General features: G+C 32.5%; 1 protein-coding gene across 3 annotated transcripts in view; it reads right to left on the bottom strand.

The window, feature by feature from the left end:
* The window catches only part of LOC148600673 (tripartite motif-containing protein 2-like), a 52,987-nt gene that overhangs the window by 16,468 nt on the left and 14,790 nt on the right, over window positions 1-21,729 (bottom strand). For 2 of the 3 annotated variants that reach the window (XM_088556660.1, XM_088556659.1), the window contains exons 3-4: window positions 21,278-21,445; window positions 4,178-4,343 (exon numbers count right to left, since the gene is read on the bottom strand). The gene's annotated coding sequence lies outside the window, so the exon portion shown is untranslated. Of the gene's footprint in view, window positions 1-1,016; window positions 1,318-4,177; window positions 4,344-21,277; window positions 21,446-21,729 lie in introns of all 3 variants that reach the window. The other variant, XM_088556661.1, reaches the window with a different exon arrangement.

Here is a 21,729-nt window from a genome sequence, read left to right as displayed (position 1 = left end):
TTCAATTAAACCATGAATTAAAGTTTACAAACAACATGCTTAGAGGTTCTATGTATTTTAAACATATTTAAAACTTGACAAACTGACAGTTCGAACAAACCACAAAATATTAAACTACTTTCACAAAATAAAGGTGTTTTGAAAAGTGCAGAATAGGAATGTGGTTTAAATGATAAAAAGTAAGTAGAACCATCACAACAGAGGCAGAGATTATTTTGATCTCTATATATCTCTTACTAATGTCAAATCTTGATCTCAATATATCTCTTACTAAGGTCAAATCTAAGTTTTTATTAGCTCACTGAAACTTTTCTGTAAAATCTATATAAATAAAACCATGTACATACATGACATACTTATACATTATCATTATCTTTCAATGAAAATGTAGTAAAAGTAAAGCTTATAAATGGACCATGGTAAAAAAAAAAACAGTTGTTAAAAGTTTTTAGGTATCTGTATAATCAAATATCACAGAAGGCTATAGAGCATTCAGTATTATTAACAAATTATACAGATATATAAATATTGGCAAAAAATACAGGAACATCAGCAGTATCTGACCGTTTGTGTCTAGCACAATGATTTTCACAGAAAATGAAGAAATCTAAGAACTTGCCAAAATGATCCTATAACTCTTCTGACAGCATAGTCATGTAAACAATGGCTAACTGTTCCAAACCAATACCATATTTTTCATTAATGTTTCCAGAGATAAATATTTCTCAAAAATTTAAACCCAAACATAAAACTACCTTATCCAGTTTTCATTCAAATTATATTAAAAAGAAAGACCAACAAGAAAAGCAATTCAATTCTTCTTTCAATTAAATCGGACAGAAATAATTTTCTAACATTAAAAACTTTTATCATCTTGATCACTTACATAGTTTTTAAATTTAGAAAGTAATTTGAAAGATCAATTAATTTTTTTCATAACAAACAACTATATACTTACATTACAACCCATCAAGTAAAATTTTAAAATGCAATTAGTTTTATAGTAGATAACTTACACTTTCTAGAACATTACATCCTTGCTATGATCATTGACTGTTACCTTCCAGTAATAATTAGCTCTCCTATAGTCTTATTAACCTAATAATATTTATTGATTCATCAAAACGCTCAAATGATCTGAACAAATAATCCACATATTGACCACTACGGTACTAAATTCTGTCCAAACAAGTCATATGTTGACTAACAGTAAACATAAGTTGGATAATATTTCTAACAAATCGGCAACAAATTTGTTTTCACTTCCTCCATTTGGTGTTGTTTCTATTGTTCTGCAGCAGAATGATTCCTTTATCCCTACAGTGAATGGTGAGAGAGTTTGTTGGTAAATAAACAAAATGATATAAACATCACTTCTATGAACATCTATCAAAAATTTCATTACTTTATCACGTAAATACAACAACTTTATCATATCAATAAAGAAAAATACTTGAGCCAATTTAATCCCACTGACCACCCAGAATATCTCCTGATCTGATAAGGTTGACTATAAACACTTTTACCCAGTTTAAATATAATACTAATTAATCACATGAGAAGTCAAAACCAGGGAAAACATCAAGAAATTAACCTCAATACCTGTTAACAACAAGAATGGACAAGTTCTCAAATAAATGGACTTATCTATTATCAAGATTTAAAGTTGTTAGGGTACCAGGTTATTGCTGTAATACAAAAGTTCCTGCAGCAAGAGTCAACCTTTATTCTTATTACAATGTCAAAACTCCTAGCAACTTCCAATAGAATTGGAATCTAAAAACAGTAAATACTGAAATTCAGTATCTGAATATTCATTGGATAATGTATCTTTATTATATGTTTGAGGAACAAATTAGGTCAGTCTGGAAGAAAAGTTCTTAGAGTTAGCTGTGTTTGGAAACAGACAAGTCAGAATGACAAGTTTTTAGAGCTTTGCTTATTTAGAACTGGAAGCCAAGTTTTTAGAGTAAGCCTTATTTTAAAGAAAAGCAGGCCAGTCAGGTTTTCAAGACAAGTTTTTAGAACATGCCTTGTTTAGAAACTATGACAGCTAGTCAAAAAGAAAAATTTTTAGAGCTTGCCTTATTTGGAAACTAAGACGTCTAGTCAAAAAGAAAACTTTTTAGAACATGCCTTATTTGTAAACTAAGACGTCTAGTCAAAAAGAAAATTTTTTAGAGCTTGCCTTATTTGGAAACTAAGACATCTAGCCAAAAAGAAAAATTTTTAGAGCTTGCCTTATTTGGAAACTAAAACGGCTAGTCAAGAAGACAAGTTTTTACAACCTGTCTTATTTGGAAACTAAGACATGTAGTCAAGAAGACAAGTTTTTAGATCCTTATTATGTTCTGTGGAGCCTGGTCCTGCAGTCCCCTATAATTCTAGTGATTAACTTTGATCACCATAGAAAAGGGGCAAAGGAAAAGTAAAGAATAAGAACTTTTAAGTAATGATTAATTGCAATTGCAAACATTTTTTAGGCAATTTTTTGGCGGGTGGGGCATTAAAATAAAGAAAAGAACAATGGGCAAATAAGCTAATCATTGATTCCTCCAACACCTACTGATGGGAAACATTGCTCAAATAAATTGGATAAAAAAAATAGTGATCTTTTACCAAAAAAATAACCATACAGACTGTTACCCCTAAATAATTTCACTTTAGAAGGAATGTGTTCTGCCCACTCATCATATCTTATGCTTTCATGATCTTACTTTGGTTATTCAAGCTTCCAATTAACTCCTATAATCATAGGACCATAGGTATTATTAATCTATATTTCCTTTGTATATAAGGGTTAATGCTGTGAAGGTTCAAGCCTTTATTTCATGGCTGTGTATGGATTCCTAGGAGGAAATATCTCAAGAGTTACTTATTCCTTTGATAACCATCTACAAATGTTAGAAAAAGTTCTAAGCAATAATTACTAAATTAATGGTTGCATGTTATGTCAATTGTCATGCTAAGAATATCAAAACATGCTAACAACAAGTCCTTAATTTTCAGAGAATCTTAAAGCATATGGATGATAAAATACTTTGCAAGGACAACTTGATACATCCGCAAACAGTTGGAGTAGGTATAGACACACCAATTAAACTTGATATAGATTTGAACTTTGATTACATTTAGATATTTGACACAGGATAAGAATCTGACCAGAATGAAAGTGGTAAATTTTTGACCCCTTATTTCTAAATAATTCCAGTCAATACCTCCAAACCAATGACACAGCCTTCCTTTTGTGGTATTATATGTTGGAATACAATTTCAGAGAGATCAATTCACTTAATAGTCAAGTCATTGTCTGGACATCAGGAAAGTGCATGTTTCTGGCCTCCTTTAGGTCCCCAATTTCTGAAATGTTCAAAGTCTTAATCCCCAAAATCTATCCCAGTCTGATCATGACCATAGTAGTATATTTTGGAACAATATCATACCATTCATATGCTCTTACTAAAGATATATACCCTCCTTTTTTTCAATTGGGGTTATATAAACCCTAAATCCTTTTGTAGTTTGGAGCCTTGTCATAAACCTGCCAACCTACTAATTATCAAGTTATCACATGAAAACCACTAGTGTCTTTAGGTGATAACAAACCATTACTTCACCACCACATGAAAACCACTAGTGTCTTTAGGTGATAACAAACCATTACTCCACCACAATTTGTTTGGCCTTCCTACAACAATCAGCTGGATTAAAGGTAAATACATTCCCTCATTGTTTGGTCCCCCAATATGTAATACTTTTAAAAGATCGGCCAGTAGTAAAAACATTCTAGTAACAGGAGGATGAACACTATTTTGTAAATACCACAATGCACAATGCATAAAAAATTTCAAAAAAAAAAGGACTATCAGGGTTAAACAGCTAACAAATAAACCTTAATCCAATACAATATAAGAGGATCTACCAGAAATATACCTATAAAATCAAAAATATCTGACCAATATTTGGATAGTTTGTACTTTACACCTACAGATCCAAATATAACAACTAAATCACATCAACATTTATTCTATGGCCATTTGAAGCCAAAATCAATTTCCAATTTGCAATTAGTAACATTTTCATCAGGGAAAATCATGTAAAATCTTCAGATTTTTATTATCTTTTGAAAATTATCTTTTCCCATTATAAAAACAACAACAGGAAACCATAAGCTTACCTGAAGCTTTACAAGTAAGGCTACAATGCCTTGTCCCTAAGAGTTCTTGTGAAGTTGAAGACCATCTGCCAGGGTCACATTGGAGCTTAAATCATGGTAACCAAGCAAATAATTGGAGTCTGTAGGAACATTTTCTTTTCCATTTAAATCAATAAGGATGCTGCATCTGAAAGGAGAAATAAAAGAAATGTACATTATTTTGAAACATGACGTAACTTCTACATAATAAATGCTGAAATCCATTTATTCCATTACCACCAATCTGATTCTGATAGAGAAAGTATAATGTATGGTATCATCTTAACCAATCTAACCCAGTGATTAAAAATGCATGTGATTTTTTTTTAACCGCCTGCCACTTATACAATCTCTGCTAGAGATTTCTGACCATTTTATATTTTCTACATTTTCTATCGATTTCATGGGAGAAACTGATTCCCATTCAGCTTATTCTTGATGTAGACTATTTCCCCACTCTATAATAATAAAATTAAGATTTCAGCATGCTTGCTAAAGCCCATTTGCTGAAAACCTTAATTTTACCAGCTCAAGTGGAGAAATAATTTAAATAATTCATTTTTAAAGGAGAATCTATATTTGCAAGACAGTACCATTAAAGTCCACTTTCTCCCATCATGTATAAAGAAAAAAATAACACAAACAACAAATAATATAAAGAGTCACAAGAGCAGCTCACAAGAAACTTACAATCTGGTAGTATTACTGCCAATGAAGGATATACAGTATTGGAGCAGATTGCTTTTTATCATGTACTTTTCTTATCTTGTCATGTCTGAAGTTTATTGCCATTAAACATTCCTAGATTTGTAAAATCTGATGTAATGTCAAGCTTTAGAGATGTTTACTCTGTGCTCCATGTTTGTCAGATAAATGATAAAAGTTATTTTTATGGTTTTATAAACACTGTTACATAACAGCTAAAACAGAATCAAACTGTTACTATGTCAATGACTTTCTATACAAAGATTTCACGGGGCTATTCAGTCTTAGTCTCTGAAATCTTCTAAGAATTTTTTTAAAATGCCAAAGAACAACAATCAGCATTGTCATGACAATCTAAAAGGGCCTAAGTATTGTTGTGCTTATATAAATGTCATCAATATCAGATTGTTACTGCATGTCAATAACATTCCATACAGTGGTTAGAAGGCACATTTAGTTTTCAAAAAAAATTAAAAATGTCAAGGTAATTTAATCTTTACAAAATTTTTTGTTTTGATGCTCCCATTATTAGCCATTTTACTACTGCAAGTTTCCAACCTTTACACAGGTGATTTAAGCAGGCTTCCAACCTTTATACAGGTGCTTTAAGCAAGCTACCATACTTTATACAGGTGCTTTAAGAAAACTTCCATAATTTATAAAGGTGCTTTAAGCAAGCTTCCAACCTTTATACAGGTGCTTTAAGCAAGCTACCATACTTTATACAGGTGCTTTAAGAAAACTTCCATAATTTATAAAGGTGCTTTTAGCAAGCTTCCATACTTTATACTGGGAATTTAAGCAAGCTTCCAACCTTTATACAGGTGATTTAAGCAAGCTTCCATAATTTATACAGGTAATTTAAGCAAGCTACCATACTACACACAGGTGCTTTAAGCAAGTTTCCATCCTTTATACAGGTGCTTTAAGCAAGCTACTATACTTTATACTGGTGATTTAAGCAAGCTTCCATACTTTACACAGGTGATTTAAGCAAGCTACCATACTTTATACAGGTGATTTAAGCAAGCTTCCATACTTTACACAGGTGCTTTAAGCAAGCTACCATACTTTATACAGGTGCTTTAAGCAAGCTACCATACTTTATACAGGTTTTGGACCTTTTATTTAAAGCAGCTCCCTCTCCCCCATCAACTGATCTATAATACAGACACAGATGCCAGGGTCAAAATAATTCCAATCTTAATAGAGAATACTGAAAGCCCTTTCACCTTGGAGATAAATCCAATCACAATTTCCAAGTAAAGAAATGATTGAACTCCAAAGAATAATCTGGCTCAGTCACTTCATGATTGACTTTTATACAGCTGACTAATCCAAGGTCATTAAGCTGACTAATTCAAGGTCAATAATAAGCAACAAATATACTTCAACTGAAAGGAAGTGAATAGAGATAGAGACATGTGTGTTATTACTAAGAAAACAAGCATATATTACATCTACAATATTGGTATATTGTTTTTTTACACATAGCATTATATAGAATGAATTCATTTCGGAAGATTGAGTTTTTCTCAGGTTTAATTAATTGTAGTCATACATTTCGTTGAGATTTGTATTTCAATGGAAATCTGTTTTTTAAAACTTTCACTGGAGTCATTCAGAATAAATGAAAAATCTTTTCAGTAGATCTGTCAATATTCTACTGGACATGTTGCTGAGTTAACCTTTACTAGTACAAGCCACCTGTCATCATAATAAACCACTCTGAGGTAGGTATCCTGACCAGCCTTGACCTTTTTGTACTTATAATAGCTTAATCAAATAAATCTCTCTTTCCTTGTCTTGAATAACACTTCATGATTAACAAAGTGCCAAAATAAAAACTTATCTCCATAATATCATAATACACAGCTGAATTAAGAAGATAACTTATTGAAAAGTTATGCAAATTTTGACCTTTGACAGATAAAATATTGATAACATTTATCCTATTAATTTCTATGATGATTTATGACCCTGCACCTGCAAAATGGTGCACAAATCATGAGTTTAAGTGTTAGTCACTTCAAGTATTAACATGATGTCAATTCAAACTTTATGTAACTTATTTAAATTCAGAATTATTTTGGAATTTAGAAAAGGAGTAACAAAAAATGTTAAACTAACCTCTACTAAGGGGATTAGTCATGCCAGCATTATAGTTAATTTCAACATCATCACAAACTCGACAAGGCTCATTTGCAGACCTGTTATTACTATTTGATGACAATCCATATTTTTCACTGTATTTTATGAAAATGATCTTTAAAATCCTGAACTTTATGAAATTTCAACATAGGTACTATGGAGATATTCACAATCCATAGAGCAAAGTCATAGAAAATACAGAGAATCCCCATAAGTAAATACCTCTGTGTTGGTTATGGTGATTTGAAATTGAGTTAATTTCTGGCTAATATTTTATTTACTTTAGGAAGTTGTTCAATCTATGAAGATTCAAACTAGAATGCAAACAACATAAAGAGAAGGCGGGAAAAGAAGGTTATGAACCTGTGCATAATGAGGGCCAGCTACAGTTTGTACCTGTGTAATGATAGGGCCAGCTGCAGTCTGCCCTGTGGCATAAGGCTGAATAAGACAGATTATGTACCTGTGAATAATGATGGCCAGCTACAATCTGCCCTGTGGTATGAGGCTGGATAAGACAGGTTATGTACCTGTGTATAATGATGGGGCAAGCTGCAGCCTGCCCTGTGGCATTTTCTTGTTGTTCAATAAAGACCAATTGGTGGCCTTTGGCTGACATTTTCATCCTGGTGAAGTTGCTGTTCCTTTGACATATTCACCATACATACTTGTGTGATATATTCACCATACATACTTGTGTTTATATACACACCATTCATACTTGTGTGATATACACACCATACATACTTGTGTGATATACACACCATACATACTTGTGTGATATATACACCATACATACTTGTGTGATATATACACCATTCATACTTGTGTGATATATACACCATACATACTTGTGTGATATATACACCATACATACTTGTGTGATATATACACCATTCATACTTGTGTGATATATACACCATACATACTTGTGTGATATATACACCATACATACTTGTGTGATATATACACCATTCATACTTGTGTGATATATACACCATACATACTTGTGTGATATATACACCATACATACTTGTGTGATATATACACCATACCTATTCTTGTTATATAGTAGGTTCAGACATGTCTCGCCATACTCATCAACAATTCACAGGGTTACAGTTCACAACTGCATTCTACTATAACTGGACAACTTTTTACTTTAAATGAGACAAAACAATACAGAAAAAAGCATCAATTAATCAAAGTGTATTATTACTTCTGCCAAATTAAACATTACAAGCTGCCAGTCACTTCTATGATGTAATTACTAACAGTGGTAATCAAAAACCACTCTACTACATAATTAGGTATTGTTTTTTTGATGTTTTTCCAAAGTACACATTATTAACTAATGAATTGCTATTTTTGCAAATCCCATGTGAACTAATTTCAATAGCAAATATATTTTTGATTTTCCAATTTTAAGCTGATCCAGATTGGGAGAGGCAAACATATTCTTGGTTCATTCACTGATATCTTCCAATTATTCTAAATCAAACTTAGAAAAAATTTTGATACACAAAAACTTCAAAGTAAACCAAGATTAAACTAGACATACATTTAGCAAGCTCACAAAGAGAGTATCCCCCAATCTTCAAATGCAATTGAATGTATAACCAATATCTTCTTCCTTTGCAGTCCTTCTACAGTAACTATATTCCTTCATGCACATCTAAATATATTGAAAAACTTTCTTGTAAAGTTTCATCAAAATACCTTGAGCAGTTTAGGAAGAGTACTGCTTACAAGGCTTTAACAAGTTAAACCCTTATTTGGATTATCACCCTTTGGAGTCCCTTGACAGTTATTATATTGCTTCATGCACATCTACATATGATATCCAACCTTACTAAAAAGTTTCATCAAAATCCCTTCAGTGGTTCAGGAGGAGTTGTGCTTACTAGAAATGTGAACTGATAGATGGTCAGACAGACAGAGCCTTTATATAAATGGTTTACTGTAATTATAAATGACCACATTCCTGTACCTGACAGAATGCATTACATTAAACATGATTTGATTGGTTTTAGACTAATAAAACCTACTGGATGAATTGATTTTAGCTAAAATAAAATTTGTAAGACTTGGTTTTAATTGATTACACTGTCTAAATGTTGTATATTCCTTGGACTTGGTGAGTCAGTACTGAAAGGGTTTGGAAAGGCAAGGGGCCATGAACCATTTGCCCCTTCTGTCAGGAAATGACCCCTTCACATAAAAGAAATCTATATGGTTTGTTAACAAGTGGCACTTCAGATTTTGAATATCTTTGAAATAAGCCTGAAAATGGCCCCTTCTTAAAATTTCCTTCCCAATCCCTGAGTGCAAAAAAATTTGTCCCACTATAAAAACTTTCTTCTCTGGTAAAGCAATACTAGTTGTTTTTTTTTTTAGCCAGATCATTTAACTTGAACCTCCATAAACAAAAGGTCCTGTTGCGATAAAAAAAAGAAGGGAGGGAAACAACAGCAAGAATTCCAAACCCCACCATGAAGAGAAAGACCCCAGGGACAGAGAGGAAATAGATAACATCTCAATAGAAACACATAAGAAGACAAAATCTCAACATCTAGAGGGACAGAGACGGACCAGAGAAAATCTCAACATCTAGAGGGACAGAGATGGAGCAGAGAAAATTTCGACATCTAGAGGGACATAGATGGATCAAAGAATATCTCAACATCTAGAGGGACAGAGAAGGAGCAAAGATTCTCAATATCTAGAGAGACAGAGATGGAGCAGAGAAAATTTCGACATCTAGAGGGAGAGAGATGGAGCAGAGAAAATCTCAACATCTAGAGGAACAGCAGGGATGGCAGTCAATAGATGCCATCAACTGGCAAAATTGGATGGCTACTTGCAATCTTTTGACAGCTACTTTATTTTCAAAAATGGGTCAACTCTTGCAAAATTTTCATCAGTCTACCTGCTACCTTTTCTTTTTCTCCTACTACTTAAAATACTACTGACATCCCTGGACAGAAATGGGATAGAGAAAATCTCAACATCTGGAGAGACAAATATGGAGCAGAGAAAATCTCAATATATCTAGAGGCAAGGTGCCCCAAAGGGACAGAGATGGAGCAGAGAAAATTAACATTAATAACATTTAAAACACAGAACTATCAAGAAATTAATTATCATCAGAGAAACTCATGACTAAGAACTAAAAAAAGGTTTCAGGAGGCATTTGTGTTGTACATTTAATTTATATCGATTACTCAGATTATGCAAGTTTTTCTATAGCATGCCAACACACTGTCAGCCCAGAGTCACTGGATCACTGTAGTTGAAGGTCAATCAAATACTCTTTGAATAAAGATATAGGCTATAGATAACTATGTTAATAAATAATATTACTCATTAACATAATCTAATAAATAAAATTAAAGTTCAAAGGATATGGCTATATCTTTTATTCCATAGAATGTAGAAATAGGGATAGCTAACTAAACTATGAATACTGGGACTTCCTTAAGCTGGATAATTTCCACATGCAGTGACCTGACATAAAAAATCCTTGGTTAATGGACGTATTACATATATGAGTCCTGACATTTGTGAAGGTGTTTTGTATACAGGGTTATCACCCTTTGCAGACAATTTCTTCTTCCACAACTACAAACTTTCCAAGAAATTTCATCAAAATCCAAGATGCTGAGTTATGGAGGAGTTGCACTTACAAATTTTAAACATGAATATTAAATCCTCATATTGGATTACCTTTGCAGACATATGGTCTCAGTATTGTATTAATTTTCCCATAGACTTCTATAGTGAAGTGCATATTTTTATGATTTTTTTTTAAATATGTAAATTAATTAAATAAAACTTTCACTTATGTAGCATTTCTAAAGACATGTCAAAAAATAATTCCACGCAAAAAAAGTAGGGTTAGTCCTCGAAGATCATACAAAAAAGTAGTCTTGAAATGTAAATAGCCATTTTCTCTTCTTTTACTTTCGTGTTGCACTCATCAAACCAACCTTTTCAGTGGAACATTTTTATGTGAAAATGTTAAATTTTCTTCACAAAAAGTGTGTCATCTTACAGTGTGATGTTTGCTCTATTTTATAAGTCATTGTTCATATCTTTTGACAAAACATTAGTTTGAAGAAAGGCAAAAAGAAAACGCACTATATATTAATAGCCTCCATGTTTTGACGTACACCGCTCAGGGATATGCAATGCAATACTGGTACCATATAACAATGGCAATCTTCATCAAGGTAACTTTTGTATAAAATATCCTCAAAACACACTGAACAGCTGGGTGAGTTACAAATTCCTATATACACCAAATACTGTTAGCAGGGGATACACTTAAAGTCATGCTGCATTAACTTATAATTTAACCAAACCAGACATATATGTAAAGACATACCACTACCAAAAATTAATATTCGACCAAAAAGACTAGAGATAACCTGGAAGCATATCTCTCTTACACACTGAAATCTCCTTACAGCGTGCCACATAAAAGATCATTTTCAACATTTCAAAAGATAATATATTGAACCATGGTGATATATATACAGCCATGGGTATTCATAAAGTATTCACTATATTTATCACATAATCATGATTATCTCATATGATATGTGGAGAATTACAACATGCATGTATAGACTAATACTGTTTAAAATCCTTGTGTATATTTTTTTACATTTTTAATGACCTCTATAGCGTACTGCAGATGCTATACTAAAACATCTTTAAAAATCAAAACCTAACTTAAAACAAAAACACTCACCAACTTCTCTATAATCCTTTGTTTATGTTTGAAATCAGCTGATTGTGCAGATCTTGTTTCTGTCATATTTAATGACCCATAACCTTAGCCTACTGTTAACAGGATACAACCAAACAATTATAGGGGTGTCCAACAAGTGCCCCTTGGGTAGGGACATTTAACAAACAAACACCCCTGTAATCACAGACTACTTGTATTATCAACATGATTATTGTCAACAAAAGGTAGATGTATAATAGGGCAAGTTAATACCCCTCCAGTCTAATAACTTTATTGAATGACATTTACTCCAATTTAGCTGTTATGAAATGAACTGATCATAATTATTGTATGTGGTGTTCAGAAATGGTATTTTTTTTAATGAAAAATTCCTCACATCAAAATTGCCAAAAGAATCCTTGATCTTGTTACATAGAATTTTAAAAGGTTCAGAAAATGTTACATGATTTTCACCTGATTTTTACTGAGCAAATAAAATCTGTGACAGAGTATTCACATGAAATCAAGCCATCACCTGAATTCCATGTAAATTTTTGTATCAAGTTCATGTGAAGCGAATTTCATGTAAAGCTACATGTGAACAAAATTTGCCTGCATAGAATTGTCTTGCCTTCACCAAATGAATCTATAAGACTGACATAATGATATAACAACAATTCTCCACCTTATAAAACCATACTGAAGGAAAGAAGATAAAAAGGGGGTGTTCACAGTGGACAATACAAATCAGTGTGAATGTGGTATATTATGTAATAAAATCTGGTTTTATTCTGGAGATTCAGGCTTAGTTATAGGTTTATGTCTAAATCTTTGCAACATTTAAATCCCGACTTGACAATCCTCTAATGGATTTCAGACATTAAATACCATACAAAGTGTTAACTCTTACTGTGTATTACCATGTATTGTTATAAAAGGTGTTTATCTTCATACCAATCTAGTGACTGACCTTTTTGTAGTGTCCTCACCCTTAAATAGCAGAATGCCAAACAAGGAAGTAAGATAGCTACATGTGAACTAGTATAATGTTTTATATTATTGCTGCCTGCATACTACTGTGTGTAAATGCAGATGAGAGGAAGATAATGCTCAAATATCAGAAATCCTGATTATTTTTTATAGATTTGTGTCTACATCCTGAATTCCACATGTTGAAGCCAGGATTCTTTGGTCAATAGTGTATAGTATTGACATGGTCTTGTAAAGAATATACCAATAAAGTAACTAACATTTACCTGGATCTGTCTACCTGAAATGAACATCAATATGGTCATTTTGAAGTGTTTATAAATTAATTTCTGATTAAAACCCAGACCATCTGAACCTTGAATTAAGACACCCATAATCAATTGGAGTGCAGCATGCTATGTATAGGTACCCCCTATATATGAAATCTATGAAATCTTTTCAAGTTCTTGCTTTATTGTTGTTTTTTTTGTTTTTTTTTATTGCTGGTTTTTAAATATCAAAATTCTGGGTATTGATGTAATTGACAGAACACAAATTAAGTTTGAAAGAAAGCAGTCTGCCTAAAAAAAACAAAAGACCTGCACATTAATCATACATATCTGTATATATCTTTTAATATTAAATTTCAGATTTAACATGCTTTCAGATCGGACTGAAAAATTAGTCCATTATCTCATAAACCAAATTTTGTAATGTAACTGTGATGTCACCAACCTTTTTTGGTGATTTACTCCTTAAATTTTGATACTTACACAAAATTATAAGGAATGACAGTTATATTTCTTTCTGCCTATTTAAAATAACCCAAATGCCTGTGGTGCACACTTACATAGTTTATTTAGTGTGCACCATGTGAAATATAACAGTAATTCCTTCAATAATTTACTGTTAACAAAATTAAAGTTAAATTCACTGGGAACCCTTTAATCTGTCTTAATGTTCCTTCTCCTTTTGAAGTGGGGGAGTTGAAATGAGACCAATCATGGATAATTTATTGGCCCATAAATTCCACACTGAAAGACCTTATTTACCTGATCCAGCCCTGAAGGTCATCTAGAGGTCATGCCTGTGATCACTACATTTCCTGGGTTTTATGAGGTATTACCTAGGATTTTATCTATAAGCAATGACCACATACCTTCACTAGTTATAGAATGGTCATTCAAATAGTCATAATCAATTCATTTTTATGTATTAGTTTAGTTTTGCACCTATAAATTCAGAGGTTCAAAGAAACTAATAAGCAGAGACAGATACAGGGTTGATAATGTGTTCAGAATACAAATAAGTAATAGTACATAGAGCATGCCCTTGTTGGCCTCGTTTATTTTGGAATTGGCTAGTCAAGGCCATCATGAAAAAAGGTTTTTTCTTTGGCATTCATCTCCATAAAAAAATTAAAAACTTGAGAATACTTATTATTTAATTTGCAAATTAACTGTTTCATGGTAAGCTAATTTACCTAAAATTTAATCATAGGGCTTAAAATAATGTCTCATTTGCAATTTGCCTAGACTTGGAGTACTAAATCACAGAAATTTATTTCACCAACAAAAACCACACAAAAACACAAGTGATCAAACAAGGACAATGACAGAACACTTATATTCTCTATACCTGCTGGTTATTCTCAAAGAAGCTAGATCTTTACAGAATGACTTCTATCAAGGAAATGAAGTTCTCTGCAAAATTTTTATTCTAAAGTTAATTGACAAAAGGCTTAACATGCATTGTTTAATCATTAACTGAGTCTCATTATACCATGTAACAAACAGTCCAGATTATGACCTAGATCATTGACCACAAATGCCAAGCTATGTCTGTTCCATATGGTACATACATTACACACAGAAAACCATGTTGATTTCACCAGAGATTATTCATTTCATTAGCAGTTTCTGCCAATTACTTTCATTCATTAAGACCAACATCTGTGTGGTCTGGTTAGAAGACAGTTCAAAGGGCATAACCAATCAAAATAAATTTATGATGCAGCCTTTGTTCAGGTTGCAATTATCATTAAAAAAATGATTTTCTGAAGAAGAAAAAACTTTTTCTTTTTCTTCAGCATTTGGGAAAGGGGGGCATTAATAAAATTAAAATAATAAAATTCATTCAGAATCCAAATATATTTTGCAAAGGACAGAATCCGTGATGTGAAGTTTAGCAAAACCAAAACATTTTGCCAAATACTAATAAGAAATATTTGATATCTAAGTTAGATATATTCAAGAAGTATGGAACTACAATTAGTTTAAAGCAATCTAACTGAGTAGACCTCCCTAACTACACTCAAAACTTTTAACAATAAACCCACAATATTCATGACACTTTAAGAAGCAGTATGATGCAACTCGGCCTATTCTCATCATTGACCGACTTACTGTCAAACATTAAAACCTAATAATACATTTCAATTATTCATGAAGCTACATTAACTAATTGGCCTAGAGCTTTGTCCTGGGAGCTATATAGGTACTTAGTTTCTATCAGAGAACTATAAAAGTCAGATAGTAGTTAACCTGTACATATATTAATTAAATCCATTAAGTGTCAATTTCCAGCCCATGTACATCAATATACACACACCCCCTGGGTTAATATTAAGTCCAAATGCATACAAGTATATAGTCATCATGGTGATACTATATGCAACCTAATTAATTCATATGTAGCCTGAGTGTATCAGGCCACAGTGTCTACACGGTATATATGGAGCCTTATAGTCCAACTTTCCTCTGACCTTGCAACCCCGCTCTTTTTTTTTTATTTTGATATTGATATGTTTGGTTGGGGTCAGAACAATGTGCCATAAAAAAAGTTGGAGATTCAGCGGTACCACGGAGTACCGCCCTTCAACCACTTTTAATGACTTTCCAGTTGAAATTGTTCATGTCACACCTACCTAGTTCTGGAATCATTTTCCTGTTTGCTGATAACATATTTGCTACAAAAATTACATTTTTTATTAAGTTTTGATCATTTTCAAAGAGAAACCCTGTTTTGATGACATTTTAAATCGTAATAAAATGAAGAGCTGCAGTTTCAGCGCATGATAAACCTGTTGCCCTTTTAACTTGTCCTCATGCATTTAATGAATTTATATGATCATTTAGAAAACAATTAGGCACTATCAAGGCTACACAAATGGTCCGTTTTCAATGATTTTTCAACAAATAAATTTCCTTGGCTGTTTCCGCCATTTCTTAAGTATAAAAATTCATAACATGGAAACGATATATCTGAAATTTATAAAAATCGAAAGGGAACATATGTCAATAGATATGAACATTTCATCAAAGTTTCATAAAAGTTGGTGAAAGTATTTTTGAGTTATTGTCTGAAGAGTTGACCACGGATGGACAATGATATACAATAATACGTTCCGTCTTAGACGGATGTATAAAAACTGGGCCTCTCCTTTAGGGTTGCATGGTCAGAGGAAATCGGACAAGGACACTGAGTGTATGTGATCATGGTGTCCACACAATGTACAACCTCTTTGGTTTATATGAATCCTGAATGTATGTGATCATGGTATCCACACTATGTACAACCTTTTGGGTTAATATGAACCCTGATTGTATGTGATCATAGTGTCCACACTATGTATAACCTTTTGGGTTAATATTAACCCTGATTGTATGTGATCATGGTGTCCACACTATGTACAACCTTTTGGGTTTATATGAATTCTGATTGTATGTGATTATGGTGTCCACATTATGTACAACCTCTTTGGTTTATATGAATCCTGATTGTATGTGATCATGGTCTCCACACTATGTACAGCTTTTTTGGTTAATATGAACCCTGATTGTATAAGATCATGGTGTCCACACAATGTACAACCTTATAAGTAAGTATCCATTATTTTTTTTCTACTTTTAATTCAAAAACATAATTGTGTTGGCATGGATGTTAGGAGAAACAATTCTGATTAAGAGATTTTCAGTAGATTAAAAAACTTGAAAGCTGACCAAGATTTTAAAGCAGTAATCAATACCTTTCTTTGTTTTTTCATTAGTAAGAGTCCATTGTAAGATAAACCAAAGTATCAGAGTGAGTAATCAAGGGAACTAAGGTTCCAGCGGTAATCAAAAGAATGTAATCCAGGGACATAGACCAGACATGGAAAACAGACACACAACAAAGGACATTTAGTAACTAAAATAATACATACAAAGTAACAAAAGCAAATGAGCAACTCGGACTCCACTAAAAACTGGGAGCATGGACCAAGTGCATTGGTAGGGTAAGCATCCTCTGCTTTTCTAGAAACTACAGCCGAGTTGCTAATAAAGACTCAAGTCCAGGGTAGACAAGAGGAAAGGAAAACTTATGACACGATGAACAAATCAGTTTTCATGGCTCAGATGGAAATATGGCCAGCCTTAGAAACATCTGATCAAATCAATGCTGACTGGTATAGCAAGTATAAATTATCATACATAATGTAAGGATGGAGTGTTAATGTGTAGGGATATGGTGTTAGTGTGTAGGGATAGGGTGTTAGTGTGTAGGGATATGGTGTTAGTGTGTAGGGATATGGTGTTAGTTTGGTATACACTTCTTATAATAAAGCAATTCAGGTTTTTATGTTTATTCTGACTGAATAAGAATAAGCACTGAGTTATCTAACCTAAAAATGAATATGATATTCTCAGGCATCTTATCCATGCCTGATGTTCATAATGCTGTCCACTGTACATTTCTTCTTCACTTTGAACCAAATGTCCTGCATTTGTTCCGTAGACAAAAATATCTTCATTCATAACAGAGTGAGCATTATTTAGGTTATTACCATTTAAGCAAAGGAAGACAAAATCTATTCCTTGACCATCATCATTGTACTTGCAGTATCTCAAGGGAAGACAAAATCTATCCCTTGAACATCATCATTGTACTTGCTGTAACTCAAGGGAAGACAAAATATACATGTATCCCTTGAACATCATCATTGTACTTGTTGTAATTCAAGGCAAGACAAAATTAATCCCTTCACTTTCATCATTGTAGTTGCTGTAATTCATTCAGTCATAAAAAAAAAATACCAATTGTAAATATTGCAAGTTATGATATGCTCTTTACACATGTTTCAAGGAGTAACCTTTAACAAGCAGCATTAGAATCAAAGATCTTAATCCTAACATTAATTGTATACACAAAACTATTTAACAATCATAACAGATCAAGTATCATCAATAATAAAAAATATTAAGTTCAGTTCACACTATGTTAGTTACTTTGCAAGACCCAATACTAGTTGCCCTTTTTTCTGATTTCCAGAATTTTTTTCATCATAGTTTTCATTACCATATTGAGGATAACTAGGGTAGATTTGTTATGGAGTATTAAACTAAATATTCAAATAAAATTTGGCCTCTACAGTTATATGTAGAATTTTCTGCCCCAAAATCAAGGAATCATTTCTGATTGGAACTATATGCTATCACTATGATATATTTAAATAACATTGAGTAATCTTGGCTGTTATCTAAATGTTGACTAACAATAATCAACCATTTGTCACTTTACACAACAAAAGAATCATAAAAACATTTAAATCTGATAATTGGTTATTTCATACCATAAGTTTTATATTTCTTGTATGGGTGTAAAATGCTATGTGAAACAATATATACAATTGTTATAATCTTAATGCTATGATTCTAAAACATGCTGATTGACAATTTTTCCCCACTGTGTGAAGTCATATAGGGTCTAATTACTCTGCCCACTTCAGGCATGAATTGACATTTCCAACTTGATTAGGATAAGAAATCTTATCTGTTCATTTGATAACTTATAGTTTTATTATGTTTATAATTTTTGACACATCAACATCAGAACTATCAAAAAATTAGCCAGTAATTACAGGGGGTCATCTGATATTCGAATATCAGTAAGTCGTGACCTTCAATGAGAAATATATAGTTCAATATCTATACTACTTTTCTGAATATGTTTTTTATTTAAAAGTCAAAGTTTGCAATGACTGAAAGTCAAGAATTGAAGCATACATATAAGATACAATATATTAAAAATTAAAAATATTGATAAAATAGCTTGTCCTCTACAGAGTATTATGGGCCATCATAGTGCCATGATCTGCCAAAAATAGTCAAATTTCCAAATTGTAATGCATTTACTTGACCCATGCTTGACAAAATCAAATGATGACAAAATTGCTTAAAACATATTACCCATCTATTCAAAAGTCACATCACCAATTTTTGAAATAATTCCATCCATTGCTGATTGGCAGCCGAGATTTTCGGAACAAAAATTTGTGTATTAAAAAATGGCAATGTCCCATGAAACATGAAGCTGATATAGAAGATCACCCAAAATCAATCACAATGTATGCTGCATCTAAATAAAGCCACACAACCATCTGAAATCAGTTTATCCATTGGAAGCCTAAATAATAATGTTGAAATTCAGATGGAGGTAACCCGCAGCAGGAGATTCCAAACTTTTAGGTCGGAAACTTAAGTATAGAGTATTCTGACTTTTCCAAACTGAAAATGAATTTTCAGCCCAAAATTAAGGGTTTGGATGAAAATTTCAAGCTGAATTTGGAATAATATTCGGAATTCTGCTGTCTATTTGGAAAAATAATTAGGAATTCCAGGCTTCAGACAGAGGTATAAATAACAGGATAGACAATATGATTCCAATACACCATCCATTTGTTGGGTGGGGTATTGATAATTCCAATATATCATCCACTTGTCGAGTAGGGGTATTATAACTATATAGTACTATATATAATATGAGGGAAGTTGTAAAGTGTTTGTTATACACTGCTATCTTTTATTCAGAATTGTCAACTTTCCTTTCATCTGTGGCAACATCCCTTTGGCTTCTGCATATGGAGTGTTCATATTACAACTCATATGTTATGTCAGAGCTTGCCGAAACTACGCAGACTTTTTGTATCGCACTAGAACTCTAACAAATAGGCTTCTGGAACAGGGTTATGTTGCTACAAGATTGAAGTCATCACTACAGAAGTTTTATGGTCGTCATCATGAACTCATGGATCATTATGGTGTATCCATCAGCACCATGAAAACTGATTTATTCAACGGGTCATAGTTTTCCTTTCCACATTTGTCTACCCCGGACTTGACTTTTTATGAGCAACTCGGCGGGTGTTTCTAGAAAAGCAGAGGACGCTTACCCTACTGGTGCACCTGGTCCATGCTCCCAATTTTTAGTGGAGTCCGAGTTGCTCATTTACTTTTGTTAGTTTGTACATATGATGTTAGCTACTTTATGTTCTTTGTTGTGTATGTCTCTTTTCCATGTCTGGTCTTTGTACCTGGATTACATTCTTTTGATTACCGCTATAACCTTGGTTCCCTTGATTATTCTTTAAAATAAATTTGTCATTATACATTAATATTGTTGGCTTTATTTCAAAACTACCCCATCTTCTTTAAATTGGGAACATATAAGTCATTCTTTTAGATTGAGAAATTTGAATATAAATGTTACAAATCTTGAATTTGCAGTTAGAAAAAGGACAAGTAATAAATAGATAATCAGTGTAATATTTAACAGAAACACTATATCCGGTATCTTACCTATCTATTGAGAAATAATTTATCTTATTTGGGATAATTTGAACAAATTGTGAAACTTTCATTATGGAAAGCCCTTAATATTTCAGTCAAACAATATCACTGGAAACTTATTAGCTGTATCAGGAAATGTGCAAAGATAAATAACTCTGAATGAAATTCAATTATGAAAGTAAGAATCCATTAACATAATCTTATCCAAGTGCAATGAGAGTCCTGTTCACCCTGGAAATACCTCAAATACAGGAGCACCATTTTTGTTTTAAACTAAATTTGAAAGACTTTTCAAATGGATTATTCGTACAAGCTCCAGTCCAGCATTAAAATTTCTTTGTACAATTTTGCGCTGTGTTGAGTACTCGTGATTGGATAAAACTGTTCGCCAAATAACCAAAGCAGCAATTTGCAAATGAGGGTGACAGTTTAGAAAAAAAATATCTGCCATTGATGAAAATGTTTGTATGAACAATATTAAAATCAGCTTAAAAGGAAAAATCTATCATCCAATGAGAATGTAGTTCAGACTAATAAACTTCTAGCAATTTCCAACAATTTGACCTGAATGACTTGACAAAGATAGTTCAATTACACCACTAGCCAGTGTGTATATTTGACCTGGACGTCAAGAGGAAAACAGATTTTACCTAGAAACTACAGAATGATTCCCAAAAAACATTCAAAGAAATACAGTTTGATACAAAGATTAATTTATTTCCCCATAATATAGAAAAGCAAAATTGTACAAAAATGTTATAGCTCCTGTAACAGTCTATGATTATTTAGACAGTCAGTAGACCTGTTGGAGGGATTCGGCTCCACCTGGAAGCTTATACCTTGTAATATCAATTTTTGATTCTATTTGTTGTTTTTCCAGTATAATTTAATGAATACATGGAATAGTAGTCCTACCTTCCTGTCGAAATGAAGATCTTTGATGTCAGGCTTTGGTCTGTTGTGTTAACACTGCAATGTCAGGCTTTGGTCTGTTAAGTTAACACTGTAATGTCAGGTTATGGTCTATTGTGTTAACACTCAAATGTCAGGTTTAAGTCTATAAAATGAACACTACTTTTCAGCCTGAAAATAAAAAAGCCAGAATCAGAAATACCTGAATAATCACTCAACTGTTATTCTTAAATAAGTTAGCTTGAATTTAACTTTCTGAGAACAAAAATCCACCCAACCCTTTAAATTCTTATAAGGTACTTACAACACATGTAATTAGGACTATTTAAAGCCAAAGAAAGATATTTAAAATCACAAGAGACACTATTAAATATGCAGAGATACAAACTTAGACAATGTCATAAAATCAACCTAGACAAACTGCCCACAACCAAAGCTACAAACTCAACTGAGTA

The sequence above is a fragment of the Perna viridis genome, chromosome 12 (assembly GCF_037379345.1).
Source record: "Perna viridis isolate PV_CMFRI_1.1 ecotype Kerala chromosome 12, ASM3737934v1, whole genome shotgun sequence".
In the NCBI taxonomy this organism is placed as follows: Eukaryota; Metazoa; Mollusca; class Bivalvia; order Mytilida; family Mytilidae; genus Perna; species Perna viridis.
This window is presented reverse-complemented; position numbering and strand designations above follow the sequence as displayed.